The sequence below is a fragment of the Neoarius graeffei genome, chromosome 3 (assembly GCF_027579695.1).
Source record: "Neoarius graeffei isolate fNeoGra1 chromosome 3, fNeoGra1.pri, whole genome shotgun sequence".
NCBI classification, from domain to species: Eukaryota; Metazoa; Chordata; class Actinopteri; order Siluriformes; family Ariidae; genus Neoarius; species Neoarius graeffei.
In genome coordinates, this window is record NC_083571.1 from 72,686,872 (window position 1) to 72,699,961 (window position 13,090).

Below are 13,090 nucleotides of genomic sequence, written 5' to 3' on the forward strand. Positions count from 1 at the left end.
TTTTCAGAGAGAAATGCATGTACAACATATGCTGGCTTCATCCTTAAATTAGGGCCACCTGACTGACATCTGTTTTTTCACAGAATGAATGATCTCACTAATTAAACTCCACACTGCTATTATTTTGAACACGTCCCTTTCACTTAATTATTCGATTACACAGGAGCATGCATATCATGAATGTCGGGTCTGTTGGTTTTCTATGACTCTACTACACCTACTGGTAAATTATTTGCCATGTAGTAATATAATTTCCACCAAAAACAGTGATTGATCTGGTTGGTCGTGTTGGACTGCTATTATTTTGAACACAAGTGTATAATTGTAAATTTAGTCACATGAATGCACATGAACGTCACGTCCTCTTATCATGAATGAGGTGTTTTAACTATGTTGGTATGTTAAAGCAAAGAGGAAGGCTTTTAATAGGCTATTACATGATTGTGTGCAGATATGAAGTTTACCTTCAGGTGGTGAATGGATATATCACAAATGAGTGAAAGTGAACAATTTAAAATATATTTGAACATGAAAAGAGAAACTTCACATCTTCAAGCCAACGTGTGATTTTCTTTGTATTATACAGACACAGGGGTGGCATGGTGGTGTAGTGGTTAGCGCTGTTGCCTCACAGCAAGAAGGTCTGGGTTCGAGCCCCGTGGCCGGTGAGGGCCTTTCTGTGCAGAGTTTGCATGTTCTCCCCGTGTCCGCGTGGGTTTCCTCTGGGTGCTCCGGTTTCCCCCACAGTCCAAAGACATGCAGGTTAGGTTAACTGGTGACTCTAAATTGACCGTAGGTGTGAATGTGAGTGGTTATCTGTGTCTATGTGTTGGCCCTGTGATGACCTGGCGACTTGTCCAGGGTGTACCCTGCCTCTCGCCCGGAGTCAGCTGGGATAGGCTCCAGCTTGCCTGCAACCCTGTAGAACAGGATAAAGCAGCTAGATATAATGAGATGAGATGAGATAAGATATAGACACATTCACAAACAAAAAGTTCCCAAATGTATCAAGCCAATTCATCAGTTTCCTCATGAGTGACATATAGAGATTTATGTCATGGTTTTCGTTCTTCATGTTCCGGATGGAGATCGTATGAAAAATATGAGTGGTGTATTTCCCAGTAAAACACTCCTGTCCATATAATGTACATTGATACGATCTGAAACATCAGTTCTATAGCGCATTATAGAATGATTAAGGAAGGCTTTCTGTTTAAAATGCCACAGCACTGCCATTCAACACAGAACATTAGGCGGTGTAGTGGTTAGCACGGTTGCCTCACAGCAAGAAGGTTCTGGGTTCGAACCCAGCAGCTGGCGAGGGCCTTTCTGTGTGGAGTTTGCATGTTCTCCCCGTGTCTGCGTGGGTTTCCTCCGGGTGCTCTGGTTTCCCCCAAAGACATGCAGTTAGGTTAACGTGGGGCGGCCTTGGCTGAAGTGTCCTTGAGCAAGGTACCTGACCCCTGACTGCTCCCCGGCCACTCTGGTGTGGCTGCCCACTGCTCTGGGTGTGTGTGCGCGTGTGTTCACTGCTTCAGATGGGTTAAATGCAGAGAATGAATTTCACTGTGTGCATGTGACAAATAAAGGTTTCTTCTCTTTTAACATTGTTTTATTGAAAGTTGAAAGTTGGTGGTGTGATGACAATCACATGACATAGGGAGATTACACAACACTGCATTGTGAGTTTTTTTCTTTTCTTTTTTTTAATCACATTCCCATGTAACCCTGCTCAAGAAAAACAACACTTTATTGTAATTTAACATCATGAATATGTTGACATCAAACTGACCAAATGTGATCTCATCTCATTCATCTCATTATCTCTAGCCACTTTATCCTTCTACAGGGTCGCAGGCAAGCTGGAGCCTATCCCAGCTGACTACAGGCGAAAGGCGGGGTACACCCTGGACAAGTCGCCAGGTCATCACAGGGCTGACACATAGACACAGACAACCATTCACACTCACATTCACACCTACGGTCAATTTAGAGTCACCAGTTAACCTAACCTGCATGTCTTTGGACTGTGGGGGAAACCGGAGCACCCGGAGGAAACCCACGCAGACATGGGGAGAACATGCAAACTCCACACAGAAAGGCCCTCGCCGGCCATGGGGCTCGAACCCGGACCTTCTTGCTGTGAGGCGACAGCGCTAACCACTACACCACCATGCCGCCCACCAAATGTGATGTGATATGAATATGATCTGTGGGGAGTATCGAAAAGTTTGGTTTCTAAGCCTCACTTCCTGTGTTCTCTTGGTGGCACCATGACAGTTAGTCACTTTTGACATGTACGTGTGATTTTGTATCATCATATTTGAATATTAGGCCACATTGTGCAATGTACACTGAAATTATGCCACACTTTCTGTTTGTCTGATCTGACAAGTTAACAATTACTTTGCCATGGCAACTTAAAAAGTCTTTTGCACTTTAATGTCATGAAAATCTTGCCATCATCTTCAGCAAATTTTGTACAAATCAGATGAACCCTTGAGGAGAAGTGTTGAGCCCCAGTGACCAAATGTTTACTCACACGTCTTGCCTGTTGTGCAGGTTTAGTGAGTTTTCAAGTAGGACCAGCCTCTAAAAAATCCCAACTGTCCTGAAAAGGGCCATGTTCACATGTTTACAGGAACTGAATCATGCCAATGGAAAAAATGTTTTAGATTAACAAACGTGCTTTGATTGAGCTGGCCTGTTCAATTTTTAAAAGAAGGTTTGGAGAATGTTGAGAGGTAAAAAGAAAGGTGGAAGTGGCATACATGTCAACCTATAGCTACGGAATGTCCGTATTTTATACGGATTTGATTCAATAAACGTAGTATACGGGCGTACAAATAAAGTTATACAGTTTCTTTAAAAAAACTTCAATATTTATTTAGAGCTATAATCAATTCCCACGATGAAAAAAGAGCACATAACATTTACAAACGTACTGTACACCACAGACAGCACAAACAGCCAGTAAAGAGTCTTATGAAATCGCGCGTTATCTTGTGGTAGCGAGACTTCGTTCCACTTTTGATCATGCGCACACCGCATTGCGAGAATCCCGCCAACCCGGAAGTAACATTTTGTCTGAAAGACGTATTTCCACCTGAGCGACTTTCAATAGCGACTGAAAAGATTCTGAATGGGCACTCCGGCAAGATCAACACAGACACTTGCTGAGACATTCAGCCTCGTGAGGTATTGGTGCAGAGTGCTAAAAAAGCTGTCATGGAGTACAATTCAGAACATTAGAGTGACACTTTTTGTTTTTGTCAAACATTGGAGCTTTGTATTATTCTGAAGGCTTATTGTTATTAATATTGAATAAAAAGTAACTTGGATATCTCATCTCATCTCATCTCATCTCATTATCTGTAGCCACTTTATCCTTTTACAGGGTCGCAGGCAAGCTGGAGCCTATCCCAGCTGACTACGGGCGAAAGGCGGGGTACACCCTGGACAAGTCGCCAGGTCATCACAGGGCTGGCACATAGACACAGACAACCATTCACACTCACATTCACACCTACGGTCAATTTAGAGTCACCAGTTAACCTAACCTGCATGTCTTTGGACTGTGGGGGAAACCGGAACACCCGGAGGAAACCCACGCAGACACGGGGAGAACATGCAAACTCCACACAGAAAGGCCCTCGCCGGCCATGGGGCTCGAACCCGGACCTTCTTGCTGTGAGGCGACAGCGCTAACCACTACACCACCATGCTGCCCACCAAATGTGATGTGATATGAATATGATCTGTGGGGAGTATCGAAAAGTTTGGTTTCTAAGCCTCACTTCCTGTGTTCTCTTGGTGGCACCATGACGGTTAGTCACTTTTGACATGTACGTGTAATTTTGTATCATCATATTTGAATATTAGGCCACATTGCGCAATGTACACTGAAATTATGCCACACTTTCTGTTTGTCTGATCTGACAAGTTAACAATTACTTTGCCATGGCAACTTAAAAAGTCTTTTGCACTTTAATGTCATGAAAATCTTGCCATCATCTTCAGCAAATTTTGTACAAATCAGATGAACCCTTGAGGAGAAGTGTTGAGCCCCAGTGACCAAATGTTTACTCACACGTCTTGCCTGTTGTGCAGGTTTAGTGAGTTTTCGAGTATGACCAGCCTCTAAAAAATCCCAACTGTCCTGAAAAGGGCCATGTTCACATGTTTACAGGAACTGAATCATGCCAATGGAAAAAATGTTTTAGATTAACAAACGTGCTTTGATTGAGCTGGCCTGTTCAATGTTTAAAAGAAGGGTTGGAGAATGTTGAGAGGTAAAAAGAAAGGTGGAAGTGGTGAGAACTGTGTTTGAATGATTAAAGAAAGTGTTGAGAAATAATTCCTTCTTGTCCTGCAATGAATTCACTCATGCCACATCCTGATTACAAATGTTTTCATGCCACCGCTGTAATTAAATAAGAATTTTCATGAACCACAGTTAAAGCGCTGTGTGTTGTAAATTAGAATACAACCCCCATTCCAAAAAAGTTGGGACAAAGTACAAATTGTAAATAAAAACGGAATGCGATAATTTACAAATCTCCAAAACTGATATTGTATTCACAATAGAACACAGACAACATATCAAATGTCGAAAGTGAGACATTTTGAAATTTCATGCCAAATATTGGCTCATTTGAAATTTCATGACAGCAACACATCTCAAAAAAGTTGGGACAGGGGCAATAAGAGGCTGGAAAAGTTAAAGGTACAAAAAAGGAACAGCTGGAGGACCAAATTGCAACTCATTAGGTCAATTGGCAATAGGTCATTAACATGACTGGGTATAAAAAGAGCATCTTGGAGTGGCAGCGGCTCTCAGAAGTAAAAATGGAAAGAGGATCACCAATCCCCCTAATTCTGCGCCGACAAATAGTGGAGCAATATCAGAAAGGAGTTCGACAGTGTAAAATTGCAAAGAGTTTGAACATATCATCATCTACAGTGCATAATATCATTAAAAGATTCAGAGAATCTGGAAGAATCTCTGTGCGTAAGGGTCAAGGCTGGAAAACCATACCGGGTGCCCGTGATCTTTGGGCCCTTAGATGGCACTGCATCACATACAGGCATGCTTCTGTATTGGAAATCACAAAATGGGCTCAGGAATATTTCCAGAGAACATTATCTGTGAACACAATTCACCGTGCCATCCACCATTGCCAGCTAAAACTCTATAGTTCAAAGAAGAAGCCGTATCTAAACATGATCCAGAAGCGCAGACGTCTTCTCTGGGCCAAGGCTCATTTAAAATGGACTGTGGCAAAGTGGAAAACTGTTCTGTGGTCAGACGAATCAAAATTTGAAGTTCTTTATGGAAATCAGGGATGCCGTGTCATTCGGACGAAAGAGGAGAAGGACAACCCAAGTTGTTATCAGCGCTCAGTTCAGAAGCCTGCATCTCTGATGGTATGGGGTTGCATTAGTGCGTGTGGCATGGGCAGCTTACACATCTGGAAAGACACCATCGATGCTGAAAGGTATATCCAGGTTCTAGAGCAACATATGCTCCCATCCAGACGACGTCTTTTTCAGGGAAGACCTTGCATTTTCCAACATGACAATGCCAAACCACATACTGCATCAATTACAGCATCATGGCTGCATAGAAGAAGGGTCCGGGTACTGAACTGGCCAGCCTGCAGTCCAGATCTTTCACCCATAGAAAACATTTGGCGCATCATAAAACGGAAGATACGACAAAAAAGACTGAAGACAGTTGAGCAACTAGAATCCTACATTAGACAAGAATGGGTTAACATTCCTATCCCTAAACTTGAGCAACTTGTCTCCTCAGTCCCCAGACGTTTACAGACTGTTGTAAAGAGAAAAGGGGATGTCTCACAGTGGTAAACATGGCCTTGTCCCAACTTTTTTGAGATGTGTTGTTGTCATGAAATTTAAAATCACCTCATTTTTCTCTTTAAATGATACATTTTCTCAGTTTAAACATTTGATATGTCATCTATGTTCTATTCTGAATAAAATATGGAATTTTGAAACTTCCACATCATTGCATTCCATTTTTATTTACAATTTGTACTTTGTCCCAACTTTTTTGGAATCAGGGTTGTAAATCTGATAAAATGTATCTTTTTCTGTTTAATGGATATTTATAGGCAATTGTCTTAATGCATACCTTAAAATAGAATTTAACAAATACTGACAAATCAGAAGTACGGAGGAAAAAAAATAACACCTGAGTCATGTTTCTGTGACAAAATGCCAACAGCTTTGTTCACTGGGCTTGAGTGTTCATGTTTAAATGTGCATTTAGTTCATTTCCAGCATATCCAGTATGACAGAATAACTGTTGCAGGTCAAGTTACATGATGCTGGTGATTAAAATTCTCTAAATAGACACTAATGACGCACAGATTGATACTTTACCTACTTATCTTACATAATAACATGGTTCTTGGAGAAAATTGAAGCACAGGAATCTGGAAAGAGTTATTATGATAACGAGAATTATGTTGTGAACCTGACTAATTAACAATTATTCGCCGAAGGTGAGGTTAACATCAGTGAATAATAAGTTGAGGTTATTATTCACTGATATTCACTGAGTCTGAGGTGGCTCATTCTTTTAATATATATACACAGGTGATTATAAAAAAAAAACTTTTTTTAAATAGTGTGAAATTTTTTTTTTAAATCTTCAAGAGCTTCATGTAAATGTAATAGTGGCATGGCAGAGACTTATGTCACTTACCTATGCTGTCACATAAAACACTTATCTCATCTCATTATCTCTAACCGCTTTATCCTGTTCTACAGGGTCGCAGGCAAGCTGGAGCCTATCCCAGCTGACTACAGGCGAAAGGCAGGGTACACCCTGGACAAGTCGCCAGGTCATCACAGGGCTGACACATAGACACAGACAACCATTCACACTCACATTCACACCTACGGTCAATTTAGAGTCACCAGTTAACCTAACCTGCATGTCTTTGGACTGTGGGGGAAACCCACGCAGACAACATGCAAACTCCGCACAGAAAGGTCCTCGCCGGCCATGGGGCTCGAACCCGGACTTTCTTGCTGTGAGGCGACAGCACTAACCACTACACCACCATGCCACCCTACATAAAATACTTTGCTTTGAAATCATCTCATCTCATCTCATTATCTCTAGCCGCTTTATCCTTCTACAGGGTCGCAGGCAAGCTGGAGCCTATCCCAGCTGACTGTGGGCGAAAGGCGGGGTACACCCTGGACAAGTCGCCAGGTCATCACAGGGCTGACACATAGACACAGACAACCATTCACACTCACACCTACGGTCAATTTAGAGTCACCAGTTAACCTAACCTGCATGTCTTTGGACTGTGGGGGAAACCCACGCAGACAACATGCAAACTCCGCACAGAAAGGTCCTCGCCGGCCATGGGGCTCGAACCCGGACCTTCTTGCTGTGAGGCGACAGCACTAACCACTACACCACCATGCCACCCTACATAAAATACTTTGCTTTGAAATCAATTAAATAAATCACAATTCCACCTTACCTTTGAATAGTTTCAGACCAAACTTTGTAGCATCTTTAGTGCTTTTAAGAACAGCATTTTCTTTCATCATTTGCAATTCTTCCTCACTTACGGTGATGAAGTGATTGGACATCATTTTGCAAAGTCACTCGAGGTGATTATTGAGAAATAGTCTGAAGCTTTCAACCAATCAGTGCACACAATTTTCTATCATCACCTGCATATTTATAATAAAGTAAAATAATGCTGTTATTCAACAGCACTGTGCTTTAAATGTTGGTGAGAAAAGCTGGCTGAAAAAATACAGCCATCAGTTCAACAGTTTCTTCCTGTATCATTCTGCCACCATGAGCATGAGCATGCACAGCCAGGGGTTAAATTGGGATTGGTTATGTGGGGGGGCTCTGCCTCATACCCGCCCCTGCCCCCGCCGCCCTGCCCCAATATACTTTTTGGAAAATAACCCTCTAATTTGATAACCATATCATATTGCACAGAGATATACACCTTATCTGTGTGTTGTAGGCTTATGTGTGTCTTGTAGTGCCCCCCTACACATTATGGCAGTTTGAATGTAGATTGGTTGGCCAATGTAACAGATTGTACAGGTTGTTGTACATTGGTTTGAAGGAAATGATTAGTGGGGGGTCTGGGGGTCCTCCCCCAGAAGTTTTTTATTATCATACATGTTATTTGCTGAATTCTGGTGCATTTTAATAAGTTGTTAGCTGACTTTACAGAGGTAGGTTGAGCAATATCATGTTAAATCTTGTCACATGCCTACAGGTGAAAAATGTGAAGGAGAAATGTTCATTGAGAAAATTTGAAGGCTTGCACAATCTTAAACCAAAACAGTTGATTTATTTTGGAGGATAAATGTTAAATATGCCAAAACACTGTCAGTCAAATTGTCAATCAAATATATTCATGCAGTGAATGCAACCAAATACAAACAACACTATAACATTGGAAGCATTTATTATTATTATTATTATTATTATTATTATTATTATGTATTCAATTATTTATTTGGCATGTGGTGCTTTTTGTATTGTCTAGAACATACATAAGATGAGCATATTATAGCAGCAAAATAGAAGCACAATCATTTGAATGCAGCAAAACTTTTGCTGCATTCAAATGATTGTGCTTCTATTTTGCTGCTATAATATGCTCATCTTATGTATGTTCTAGACAATACAAAAAGCACCACATGCCAAATAAATAATTGAATACATAATAATAACAATAATAATTACACTAATAATAGGATCGTATGCAGGTAAAAGGGGAGACGGTGTACGGAGAAAATTATAAACAAGTCACAACGCTGAAACACAAGCCCAAAAACTCGCAAACCACGACTTCTGATTTTTTTTTTAAAGCGAGCTCACAAAAAAAGAAACCCCAAAGTCGCTTATAAAAAGCGGAATTGGCAACCCACGCAGTGTTCCGGAAACCAGAATCTCTGATCGCAAGTTCTGTTCTAAATAGCTTTGACAGGTCGTCTTGTTATCAGGAAAACTATGATCTATCTCATAAAAGTCATGGGTTTATTGATTAATAAAACGATATTTAATTATTCAGAACTGAAAATCGTGAAAAGGGTTTGTTGCTTTTGATGTGTGCGTGATCATATGCCATCCGCTCCGAGCTTATGTGCCGGGGCTCAGCCCCGGACAGCCCCGGCCCAATTTAACCCCTGTGCACAGCCAATTATGTGAATACCCCCAAATTGGGGGCAGCACGGTGGTGTAGTGGTTAGCGCTGTCGCCTCACAGCAAGAAGGTCCGGGTTCGAGCCCCGTGGCCGGCGAGGGCCTTTCTGTGCGGAGTTTGCATGCTGTCCGCGTGGGTTTCCTCCGGGTGCTCCGGTTTCCCCCACAGTCCAAAGACATGCAGGTTAGGTTAACTGGTGACTCTAAACTGACCGTAGATGTGAGTGTGAATGGTTGTCTGTGTCTATGTGTCAGCCCTGTGATGACCTGGCGACTTGTCCAGGGTGTACCCTGCCTTTCGCCCGTAGTCAGCTGGGATAGGCTCCAGCTTGCCTGCGACCCTGTAGAACAGGATAAAGCGGCTAGAGATAATGAGATGAGACACCAAATTGGTAGTTTATTGTTAGTATTGGCACCCCTCTACTATGTCTATCAGTGAAAAAGAAAACACTGAATTCAATTTCATGCACCAAATAAGTGTGAGGTGAACTGTCTGCCTCTTTGAAGAGCTCGTCTCTGTTTTGTTACTGGGGGCAAAATACAGCGATCAACTAAGCTTCTGACAAAAGATGCTTATTATATAAAAGTTCATTATTCCTTCATGGTCATATCAACTTGGCATAGCAGGAACTGATTGTAAAGCTCAGTTAACTGGCAGCTTCATCCAATACAAACTTATTTTTATTTTACCCTGGATCTCTCCTTTGTACGTGTCCAAACCATCTCAAGCTCGCCTCTCTCACTTTGTCTCCAAGCCGTCCTACATGTGCTGTCCCTCTAGTATTCTCGTTTCTAATCTTGTCCAACTTTGTCATTCCCAATGAAAATCTCAACATCTTCAGCTCTGCTACCTCCAGTTCAGCCTCCTGTCTTTTTGAAAGTGCCGCTGTCTCCAAACCTTACCAAACCAAAGGGATAAAATTACTTCATTTTTTAAATATTTAAGTTTAAAGTCTTTAAAAAATAAAGACTTTAAACATATGGAGTCATTTTGTCCTTTGTTTGTTTGTTTGTTTGTTTGTTTGTTTGTTTCAGAGCTGTTCGAATTCTCTAAATACGAAGGAAAGGTGCTTCAGTGCTTACTTTCCGATCTCCTTTAGCACAGGGTACACCAGACCATCCTTTATTAAAGAAAGAAGATCATGCTGTCCCACAATTCCCTGCAGCAGCAACACCATGAAGTGACACACCATCAGTGAACCGTCTAACAGGTTCAGCTGTTAAAGAGTCGTGGCCTCAAGGAATCATTATTAATTCTTCACAGAATTTTATTGGAGATTTTGATATTCAGAATAAATGGTGCAGTAACAAACACAGAAATGCTTTGGACTGAGTGACACCTCCTACAGCAAAGTCCTCTTGGTCTATTATGGGTGGTTAACGGTGGAAAGAGGATTGTTATATTCTAAACAAATATTGCATTAATAATTGAGTGAGAAGTATCCTTCAAGATTTTACATCAAATTTATGCTGTTAAAGAAGTGTTGGAAAACTTTAAGCTAAATATAGACTAGTGGGCGGCACGATGGTGTAGTGGTTAGCACTGTTGCCTCACAGCAGGAAGGTTCTGGGTTCAAGCCTGGTGGCTGACGGAGGCCTTTCTGTGTGGAGTTTGCATGTTCTCCCCGTGTCTGTGTGGGTTTCCTCCCGGTGCTCCGGTTTCCCCCACAGTCCAAAGACATGCAGGTTAGGTTAACTGGTGACTCTAAATTGACCGTAGGTGTGAATGTGAGTGTGAATGGTTGTCTGTGTCTATGTGTCAGCCCTGTGATGACCTGGCGACTTGTCCAGGGTGTACCCCGCCTTTCGCCCGTAGTCAGCTGGGATAGGCTCCAGCTTACCTGCGACCCTGTACAGGATAAGTGGTTATGGTCCATAACCAGTGGTTAGGGTTGCCACCCGTCCCGTAAAATACGGAATCGTCCTTTATTTGGCAATTAAATCTTGTGTCCCGTATTGAACCGATACGGGACGCGATTTGTTCCGTATTTTCATAAATGCCCAATACACATGTCTGTCACACATATCAACACTAAATCTAACAATAATGAACAAAATAAAACAGGAAATACTCCGTTGCGGGATCTCCCCAGGACACAAACCCCTCCCCTCTGCGTCACGCTCTGTGCGTCTGTGCCTGGCTGCCTGCGGCACTGCGTGTGGCGCTGAGACAGACAACACACACCGGCGCTGCTCAAAAAACCCGAGTTTTACAACAGCGCTTTGAGTTACTCAGTGCAGCAAGGAGTACACTTGGGGGAAAAAAAGTGAGGGGAATCTGTTGACTGTTTTAATCTGATCTACTCCACAGACAAGAGAAACACAACAGTTCCTGATGAACTCAGGACTGTTGAGGGAAGGAGTAATGTTTTGCGCATTCTTGAATAAGCAGACATACATGTTTGTTGTGTTTTTGTTCTCTTTTTTTCTCTCTAAGTAAAAATGTCCCCAAGGTTCACAAAGAGAGTCCCTACACCAAGAACAGTTATGCACTTACATTTACAGTGATTAAGTTCTCAATATATTTAGATTATATTTTAAAAGTTCATTGTTGCCCATTTGTACATTATACATTTTTACAGCATTGGCAATAAAGCATTTCAAGCTTTAAGTATGAGTAATTGCTTTCTTGATCACCCCTTTACTAAAAACACCTACAAAATAAAACATACCACTGCTGCGGGTACCCCACCCCATGGGAGTCGTGCCCGTGGTGGGCGTCCCTTATTTTCATTTCTGAATGGTGGCAACCCTAGTTATGGATAATGGGTGGATGGACGCAGTGGAGTATATTCTGGTGTACCCCATTACCTGGTTTATTAGGGAGAGCATCAAGTCAGATGTATTGTTATGTTATCAAATAAGGGTGTTGGGTTTTTTTTCCCCTCCCTTATATCCCCTGTTCCACACACCAGCCCAGTCGGTGGCGGTAATGCACCTTTAAGTTGGTTTGCCAACCGCCATAAACCTTAAAGAAGGGAAGAATAAGTTCTCCTATCGTGAAGTTAACGCCAGCTGCATGTCTCTTCTGTTTTGTATCAGAGGTTGGTAAATATTCCTTAAAAATAGTGCACATGCTAAATGTTAAGAGTGGAACATGCACCTTATAAGGTCGGTTGTACATCAACATGTCTGGTTGTTGCGTAGTATACGGTTGTACGAATCGCTATTCCACTGGCGGACTAAAGTTTTATAGGATTCCTAAAGGATCACACCCAGGGGCGTCACTAGACCCAAGACCATACTGGGGCACAAAAGGGGCACAGGAAATGTATGCGAGCGCGCGAAGCGCGCGAGCTAAAAATTTTGCACTATATTTATATTTATATTTTTTATATAATATATATTACATTTTATGTAATATATATTATATTTTATGTAATATATATTTATATATTGATATTTATATTTAGAAACGGCCTGCTTAAAACTAGTCACTAGAGCTGTAAAACTCAAAATGATTACGAGGACACTGAATCCAGGTCAATCATTTAATAATAACAGTATGAATATTTGCAACATTTGTGATAATAGCAATGTAATACTTATACTGTTGGTAATATTGTAAAAGAACATATTAACATACAATACAACACCGCCGAGTTTTTAAACTCAACCAAGAGTACTTAATGGCCAACAGTATTCACACTTGATACCTTTTAAATCACCAAACATATCTTTGTAAGCACACGCATTTTCAGCATTGAACATCTCTAAACACAATCCAAAAGCCTCTAAAAGCACCACTGTGTGTGTGTGTGTGTGTGTGTGTGTGTGTTACAAAAATGACAGTGGAATTACTGTCTACTAACCTGTAAACAGTTGAAAAACACGGAGAGATGGTTTCCCCTGCTCTGAATTTCAT